Source organism: Octodon degus, unplaced genomic scaffold, assembly GCF_000260255.1.
Source record: "Octodon degus isolate 3935 unplaced genomic scaffold, OctDeg1.0 scaffold00241, whole genome shotgun sequence".
Classification (NCBI taxonomy): Eukaryota; Metazoa; Chordata; class Mammalia; order Rodentia; family Octodontidae; genus Octodon; species Octodon degus.
The window spans coordinates 1,225,758-1,236,216 of NW_004524817.1; positions in this window are offsets into that span (position 1 = coordinate 1,225,758).

The window sequence follows — 10,459 nt, forward strand, 5'->3', positions numbered from 1 at the left end:
GAGAGAGAGAGAGAGAGAGAGAGAGAGAGAGAGAGAGAGAGAAAGTACCAGCTGATCCAACCCAGAAGATGTGGAATGTCAAAATGTTGATCTTGAAGAAGCTGAATGAAAGCAGAGCAGAAAGAGAATGGCAGAGGCCAGGCAGGTTTGGGGAGGCATGCAGCAGGAGCAGATAGCCAGTGGGCACTATGTTAAAGTTAGATTGGAGCAAGAATTTTTAGTGTGCTAGTTCACAACACAGTGACTACAGACAATATTATTACACCGTACATTTGAGAAAGCTACAGGAAAGTCTTTTGAAAGCTTTCTCAATAAAGAAATGAAAAAATTTTTACTTAAGCATTACATGAGACACATATCTATCAAAATATTATGGTGCCCCATGAATATGTACAGTATGTTTTTATGTATCAGCAAAAAAAAGCCCAAAAACATAAATTGTACCCCACTGCCTCATGTCGAAGGATGACACTTCTTTGAAACCACATTCTCTTTGTCAGTGTTCTTTATTATTATTAGATAGTAAATATTCAACATTAGTCCAAATTTTAATGTCAATTTTTAAAATCAGGTGAAGAGTCAATATTTTAGCATTTTTGTTTTAAAATGAGAAATCAATTATGTGTTCATACTCACAATTATTTTCCTTATTAATATAGTAGCTATATTATCACCTCGAACAATACATTAAAATATCACTAGAGGTGTTCTTTGCCTTTCTATTCAGCTAAAGCAAGCACTTGCACTGAAGGTATTAGTGTCATCCTGCCTTTCCCTGGGCAGGCTTTTCTAAGTTAATGTAGTTAAGTGCCCAGTGGTTTCAAGAAACTTGTCTCAGTTACTTTTCTCACTGCTAAGACAAAATACCCAACACCCAAAGTTGAAAGTGAAAAAGTTTTTTTTTTACAGTTAACAACTTATTTTCTTTATTAGAAAGTTATTTATGCTCATTATGAAAGTTAAAATATCATAAACCTACATAAAATGGAAAGTTAAAGCTCTGATGATAACATTTCCATAATTGCTCATTATTAATATTTTATTTTGTCTAAAGGATTTTAAATGTTATTTTTTAAAAAAAGTTCATTTAGCTCATAGTTTGTAGTGGTTTCAGTCCATGATTGTCTGGCTACAAGGCAGGGGGACACAGGGCAGAGGGGCAAGAGTTTATGGCATCAGAAGATGCCTTATTTTGGAGCCTGCATAAAATCTAAAGGAGCAAAAGAGGCTGGCTTCCCCTTCACAAGCACACACTTCTTGCTCTTGCTGCTTTGCTATCTTCCGTCACCTTAAATTGTGGCCCTGAGCCACGCCACCCTGCCCTTGGAGCCAATCGATTACGGACTGAAACCTCCACAAACTGTGAACTAAATAAACCTTTCCTCCCTCAATTTTCAGTGTCGGGTATTTTGTCTCCACAATGAAAGAAAAATAATGACCAGAGACATACTCTGAATGCCAGCATTGGACCACGACTCAATTACAAACTCTGGGTTCATTAGGACACAAAGCACAACAAAACCTGAGTAGTGGCATTGTGTATGGAGAGCTCCCAGGTCTTCATTCCCAAAGTACTCTGCCTCGGGACTGTGCTATGGTTGTAGCACCTGAGGGGCCATGGTCTTGTCCCCAAAGAAGCTGCAGCCTTTGAAAAATAAAAGAACATTGAGCCTTGGGGATCCAGCAGGCCTAAAAATTCCCAGTCATTTTTCAGTAATGAGCATGCAATCTGCATCTGCTTTATATTATTTAATTTAATGTATATTGTTCTATGTGTCTTTGCAATAATGCAAGTTGAAGAATAATCTCATAACATCCTAGAAGACAGGGATTTTCAAAATAAGGGATCCCTTACTCCCATCGATATGCTTGTGTGACCTGCCTCACTAGAAGGTGTCGGTGCACCCAGGAATGCACAGGAGTGCATGTCATGGGGGAAACTCTAACAAGGCCAAGAAACACTTATATGAAACTGTCCCTCTTCCTGGATTCTAAATATACAGAGACAAGAAAGTACTTACCCCTCAGTAGTCATAAATAACCCTGTCTGTTGCATTCACTGCAGTCTCAAACTTTTCTCTCATTCACAAGTGTAGATCATAGGTATAATTGGTGACAGATAAATATTTATCTATCAAATTCCTCTTTTATCGAATTTTTAAAAACAGACACCACAAACTTTTATGTATTTGTATGTGAAAGTGTATCTATAACTGTGCATATATAGATATATGCACAGATATAGATACACACACATATATGTGTGTGTATGTGTAAGTTATATAGATATATACGTAAGGTCTTCAATTTAATTTGAAGCCTATGGCAAATAAGCAATACTTTTCTTTTTGTAGGGAGGTTGAATTCAAGATGTTGTATGTGCAAGGCAGACACTAATGCTGCTGAGCTATATCCCTGGCCTCAGCTTTTCATTTTTATTGTCAAGTGTCCAACAGCTACATAACAGATATTTGTTTTAGTTTTAGATTTTTGTATTGGGTGTTTTCTTCCGAGAACCTGAAGATGTGAAGCCATGTATTGGGAGACTATGGCAGAACCATATGATTAGGCAGCCCCTATCCCCTAAGAATGATTGATGACTCAGAAACGCACCTTTGACCAAAGCTGGGCCTGCTCACTCTGTCTGAAAAGGAGGAGGGAAGGGGAAAGAGTGGGTGTGGAGAGGGAGGGAGACAGGAAAAGGAGAAGGGAGAATATTGAGGCCAGTACTCTTCAACGGCTTCACTATAAGCTGAGGCCTACGGGCAGGACACACAGCTCTTGATCCAGCCTGGAATTCAGGAAGCAGAGCAAGCTGGTCTCAGCCAGGACAAGGAAACAGAGCTGACAGGAAAGAGATAAAATCTGGTCTCATTCCTGGTCCCCATCCCTGATCTCTACATTTCAGAATTGCTCCTAACTTTGTAAAAATATCCAATGAATGCTGCTGAATGTATATTTTTTATTAATTATAAGAAAAATGTTATGTTATTCAATTCACCCATCCAGCATTTTCATAAAGGAATTAAGGTCACTACATGACAGTTAACATACCACTTAAGAGCAGGGCTGAGGGTGTAGCTCAAAGGTAGGGCACAGGCCCAGCACACATGAGGCCCTGGGTTTGATCCCCAGCACAATACACAAACAAAAACAGAAGAGCAAAGAAACATGAAGGTCTGAGACTGAATGAAATTATTATTGCAGAAAAATAAATTAAGAAAATTGTCACAGTCATCCCTTAACTACCTAGATAGCAAACCAAAGAAGAAAGCAGCCTGCACAGTACCTATTGTTAATTGAAAGTACCAAATTCAACACAAGAAGACAAAATATAAATTTTCAACAGAATGCTTGGTCATTTTTCACAAATGAAATATTCATTATCTATCTATCTATCTATCTATCTATCTATCTATCTATCTACCTACCTATCTGTCTATCATCTATCTATCTGCCTATCATGTAGCATCCCCAGAAGATTCTTCAGGATCCTCAGCAAACACAAAACTCCACAGATGCTTACATACCTTTTACAAAATGTTGTAGCATCTGCTCTGCACACAACCTATGCAAATCATTTTGTAAACTTTAAATCATCTCCAAATTGCCACTTATTTTGTGATACATTTTCATTTTCATTCATTTACTCAAAGTCATTTTATTGTGTGACTGATAAATAGCTGCCTTCTAATCTTGTGTTCTGTTCTGTATTTTATGCAAGAGAACAATTGTAATATGTCTAATTCCATACAATTAGAGTGTTCTTGTAAAATGGCAGCATTTTTGTGCTGTATCATAAATGTAGAATAAATTGCAGTATACCTATTTTTGTTTGCTTAGCATTAATTTGTGATTCCTTTCTTTTCTCTTTATAACTGCACAAGACTTTTAATTATATATACTAAATAAGCTGCAACTGGTAGGTTTCAGTGTAATCTGTATTTATAGGTCATGAAAATATAATACCCTATGCAATAAAGCACGTCAACTACCATTACAATATGCGCCTTCTGATGGACAGAAACTCAAGATTAAGGAGCAAGTATTCATGCTGATACATCAGACAATAAAGTCATCTTTAGCAAATGAATGGTCCTGGAGCATAAAATAAATACCACATTCACTCAATTTATATCGTACATGTTTTTAAATAGTTATACTTCAGAATATCATGATCAGATTACTTTGCATGAGTCCCTTGTTTTATTTATTTTTGTACTTACCTATTTATTTATTTATTTGTATTTACTCATTTATTTATCTTCACTACAAAGGATGTAAATCTGGACATCAAATAATATACAATAGATTTACTTTTCACTAAAAAGGTAATCTCAAACTTACTCAAAAGACTTGCAGGTTTTAAAGTATCACCTTTATATTATACCTAATGTTCTCCAAATTAGTTACATCTTCACTTAAAATATTTATGCTTTAGATTAAGTTTTAATTTATTTATGTATTATATTAAATAAATTCCAATTTTATTTGTATATGTAAATGATCTAAATAAAGTAAATTACAAAATATATTTAGTTTTACCCATCTGTCTTCAAGAGCTCTAACTCAAAATTAAAATTTAATTTTAGCCCAATTAGTGTATGTGCTTGCTCTCCAATTGACTAACAATTTACATTTTTTCAAACAATCGTAGAATAGAAAAAATAAAATTCTGTCTCCCAAGTAGAGAAAATACCATTCCTTTTGCTGACTCTGATAAAAGGAAAACTACACATTGTTAGTCAAAAACAGAATCTGGTCAAATAAAGAATTTATGAAAATTAAAAGTGCTTTAGTATATGAAACCATCTTTTATCTACCATCACAAAGATATTTTTTAAAGACATTTTTAAATGAGAAAATTATCTAAGATTTTCTTTATCCAATGAAAATACAATTTGCTAATATTTTAGTTCATCTTCAACTAATGTGAATTTTGCACATTGAGAAATATTCAGAGTTTAACTATAATACAAATGCTTATTACTCCCTAAGGCATTTATTACTGTTCTGTGCTTATACATAAATTATAAATGGCACATTCATCTAAACATATTTATATAAACATCTAAAAGTCAACATGAAATTAATACTAATTGAATTTATTTAAAATGTTAAAGCATAGGTGTATTTCATATAAGATATTGTCTCAGTTACTTCTCTCTCTCATTGCTGGGACAAAATACCCAACACCCAAGATTAAGAAGTGAAAGGTTTATTTAGCTCACAGTTAGTGGAGGTTTCAGTCCACACCAGCTGGCTTCAAGGCAGAGCGGCACATGGCAAAAGACAGCAGCTCAAGGCAGCAAAAACAGCAAAGAGCAAAGGGAAGGGCAGCAGCTGCTGCTTCTAGCAAGCCTTTCTCTCCTCCTTACACTGAAATACAGATTGCCCACCCCAGGGCCTGGGTAGCACTCACACCCATAATCCCTACATTGGGTCATGAACTAATGATGAACTCTAGAAGTTACTCCACTTACTATATCAGGCTCTAGGGGGACATCTACATCTAAACCATAACAGATATAAAACTGTGTTATATTAGACATTTTGTTATGTGGTATAATTTTAAAACTCTGAGTCACTTTTCTACAGCATTTTATTTGCACAGGTTACCATTTCCATAATTCAATAGTAATTAATGGTTTTCATAATTAACCTAAATTCATGTGATTATCAAATTTCAACCTGTAATTATATTGTCTAATTAGAAAATTATGATGCAGAGTGAAATAATTATGAAAGGTGTTGACTTTAAATAAAACCTATCCTAAACTATCCTTTGTTTACTCAGTAGAACATGTGATTACCAAATTATATAGTATTCTCCTCACCCCAGTGATAGATCTTTGATGGAAACCAAATAACATACATCTGCACTGACTCTTCCCTAGAAGATTAGGAAGAATACATTCTATCCAAGGAGGTAAAAAGGAATCAATTTCATTCACTTTTATGTTTTTCACCAAAATGAAGCAGAGAGAATGAATGGGGAGATGGGGAAGTGCAACACTCTTTGTTAGAAAATAGAATCACAGCTTCAGGAGAGTTGTCTCTCTGCCTCTACATTTGTCTCCTTCTTCTCCCTCCCCCTCTTTCTCTTCTTCTCCCTCTCCCTCTCCCTTCAGACATCAACATTGCCACTAAAACTCCTAGGATTATATGTAAAGTCATATTATTTAGTGGGAAGAAAGAAGAGAATAATTGGCTATTAATATCTTCTCATACCTCCAACTGGCAGAGCACTTCCTTCTTCAGCAGTTTTCCTACACCTGGCAACACCAGCGTGGTATAGTCCCTGTTGAGGCCACAGGCGCTTCTCACAACCGAGCCTGAACATTCCATGTGTGGACTCACACAGAGGCCTTCCTTTTTGCATGAAAGCGTTCCACTCTTCATTCATGTGGCAACACCATGTATCTCACCAGTATGTTTGAGAATCAAGTGAGGGAGTATTTGTAAAGTACTTTGGAACTATGAAAGGTTGTATAATCCTGGAGATTTTTGTTAGTTCCATCGAGGTTTAGCAGCTGTAGGATGAGATTAAACACACTTTCAACATGCACTCTTTTGTGAACCATTGATGTTTTCCCAGAGAAAGTTTAATATGTTGATGTCCCTCCTCCTGCAATTCCCTTCTCTGTGTTCTACAAATATATACTTTCCATTGTTCATATTGATCTGTTGTGAAGTGTCTTCACTACTTGAAGGGAAAAGGCGACATATTTCATTTTTCTTGCTGGAAGTATTGAAATACTTGTTATATTGTAAATATCCAATAAATATTTGTTTAATACATTATTGAATAACCATGGAAGATGTTTTTATACAGCAGAGTCATATCACTGTGATCTCTTCCAAATTTACACTGAGAGTCATACAAAAGTCATAGATGTCATGAGAATCAAGGTTGGATTACATTCTAGGTATAAATGAAAAATTCACAAAAATATCTTATTAATTTTAAGAAAAATAATTTCTTGAAATTTTAAGTAAATATATTTCTGTAGCTACAATAGAATGTTACCTCAACTTTACTCTTACAAACAAAAGATTTTAGAGGAAATAAACACACATTACACTACCCACATCAGTTTTATTTTGCCTTTAAAGAAATTAATAAAAGATGTGGTTACTATGTTGATTCTTTCTAGAACTTCTATTCTTGAGAAATCTACAGAGGCACAGAACGTATTTTGGGGGTGGACAGGATTGTGACTGTGGGCCAGGATGTTAATGTATGACTCTCGATCATGTGAAGCAGCCCCCAGTGTCTGGAGTTATGCACATTGTTATGTGGATATGAGATGATTATATGATAGGCAATTTGCTGAGTGAGAAGACTCCTTGAGGACATTTGTAGTCTCCTTTTAAAATGTGTTCTAAAATTTGGTCTTTGAGACTTGATTCCATCAATTTCAATATAACTAAGTCCAACCCACTGAAGTCATTTTTAAAAAACCTCTTCCTTTCTGATCTATTTCCTTTAAAGTCTGTAGAACAGAAACAGTACATCATATGATAACTGAAGAAAATCTTCTGTAGGATAGAACTTCTATAAGGGAATTTACAAGATTTTTCCAAAATTTGGATGTGATATCTACTTGAGCAAGTTTTTAAAAATTTATTTATTTATTTATTTGGTATAGGGTCTCAATACACAGCTTGGGACTCATAGTGATCCTCCTATCTCAGCCTCCTCAGAGCTAGGATTACAGGTGTGCACTATCATGCCCAGTTTTGGTATCTGGCACTGAACACCTGTGGTTCCAGGTGGGCTTGACAGGTGGTACCAGAGACCAAACTTGGGTCCTTGTGCTTGCCATGCAGGCACTTAGACTGCTGAGCTATTTCCCAAGCCCAAGCAAAATTTTTAAATTGTGTTCTTTTACTACTACATTCAGAAAAGTCAAATATATAGATAATTATGACTCAATGATATTGTTTCATGCCACATTCTCAGTGTTTTTCATATTGTAACCACTATTGTTCCCCAATAAATAAGGCCCACATTTGTTGAATTGGGGAAAACATATAATGAAATTTGTGACTTATTATATTTGTACTTTTGCCAAATTCTCAAGTTGCGACAGTAACAAAATGGAAACAGTAGTCTCAACACTCTCTTGTTTCAATAGTTGCAAAACAGTTGTTAGTTGAGTGCAACTGAAATAAAGCAAACTAAAATTTCCCTTATCAAGGTCTGATGAATTGCCCCTCCAGATGGTTCGCAGAACTTACTGTTAGCCGGTAGTCTGATATAAATATATATTGCCTGCTGACTTATGCAGACTTTGCCAGATGTTAGTTCTCAGAACTACACTGAAGGTTAAGGGTAGAATCAAGAAAATGTGTAACTAAGAAGAATTCCCTGTGATGCTCCAGGAGCACTGAGCTGTGATCAGTGTTATAACTAAAACTCTCTTTCACACTTGCTCTCGACTTTTCTTCAGAAGTAGAGACATGCATGTGACAAAAATGAATTCAACGAACTCTTAAAGCTTTAAACACATTGGAGGATCATTTGACTAGATTTTCTGGTAAGAGGATAAAGTCTTGTTAAGAGCAATCTTCCCCAGCATCAAATTCCCTGAAGAGAAGGTGCATGCTTTATCTTCCCATTCTTCACAATATTTAGGAGAGGGTTAGGAAGAGCATAGGCATTACTGAGGGTAATGGCTTCCATCAAATCTCTGCTGAGACTACAATATATAAGAACGTATTAGGTGCAACTGAGTCCCAAGAGGAAGATAAACCAAAAGTACAACACTTATAAAGCCTATTTGGAAAGCCAAGCTCAAAAGTATTAAATTGTTAGATGGAAACAAATGAAAATATTTAAAGAAAGAGAACTATGTAAGTCATCTCTAATTTTATAACCCTAACCCTAATAAGATGGACAGTTACTGAGCTGTAGCTTATATCTGAAGCTCCATACACTCAGAGATGCCCATGGAAGGCAATGGATTGGGCTACGGGGCCATGCAGCTGGCTTGGGGCTGGGATGGGGGCCTTGGGCAGCAGGAGTGTGACATGGAACTGCATGTCTCCCTCGCTGGCTCCTGGCTGTTTCTCTGCTTCCTGGGACACAAGCCCTGAGCAGCCACTCCACCCAACTTTGGAGCCAGCTGATTATGGACTAAACCTCTGCACAGTTGGAGCTAAAATAAGTCTTTCCTCCTTTAAGTTTAGAGTTTTGGCTATTTGACCACAGTGACAAAGAAAGTGACTACGATACTATCCTTAGTCATGTAATGACAACAAAAGGAGGAGAAAAACAGGCTTTAGTCCAGCAAAGAATTATCAAAATATTGGAATTGGAAAATTTTGCTAGTATGAAAGGTTTGTCTCAGAAGTTTAGAGAAGCAAAGACCAATGAAAAGTGATTTTTTTCCCCCGTATTTTAGGGACAGTCTCCAGGGTGTTCAGGGTCTCACTGCTAGATCAGACTCATAGTGATTATCCTGTTTACAGCCTCCCAAGTACTGGACTGCCAGCACGCCTGGTCTCAATTGCCATCTCAGTATGCCCCATAGGCAAGGCTGGCACAGCAGGCCTGGGGATCGAACCCCTGGCCCCAGACCCTGCTTGCAGGCACTTTAATCCACTGAGCTACTTGGCTGGACTGAAAAGTGGTTTTTTTTTGGGGGGGATGTTATTTGGTTTTGATATATATATTTTCTTTCTAGAGAAATGGCACTTAAAGGACCTATATAGGCTTTTATAATATACCACAAGAGATGAGTTTGGCCAATTAAAAGAGAGAAGAAAGGATGTTTATAAAGAAAGGACACTAGCATAACTACAACAAAACTAGTTTTGTTGACCCTGTGGTTTTTAGTAAATATCAAGCTAAGAAACAAGGACAAATAAATAAGTTGAGGTTATGACAAGTTCTTTCTCAATTATAGATAGGAAAATATGGAATTTATTTTTGTGGTAATTGGAAACCACTTGACTATTTCGGTCATATATAAAAATAAAATTAACCTTAATTACATTTAATCTACATATGGAAAATAATTACATTTATTCTTTATGATTAAAAAGTAGATCTAAGGTCAATGAGTAAAAATCACAGAAAAAATAATTTTACTCAAAGGGAAATATACACAGCAATTTGTTTTAGTTGAACATGTCCTGGAACAGGGTTTTCCAATATACATGAACTGTGCCCCAAGTGGGAGGTCCACGTCAGCCAGGCAGACAGCCTAGACTTCATCTGTGTTGAGAGCCACCTCCCGTAACTCCCATTACCATCTCCACTCTGATCAACAGCTGCATTTGATTCTCATTGGATCACAAACCCTAGTGTGAGCTGTACAGAGGCTGGATCTAGGCTGGACGTTCTTTATGAAAATCTAATGCCTGATGATCAGAGCTCAAACACAGAGAGTTGATGTTAGTGCTGTTGAATGTAATTATTGTGTATGACAAACATATTAATAAAAAAGAA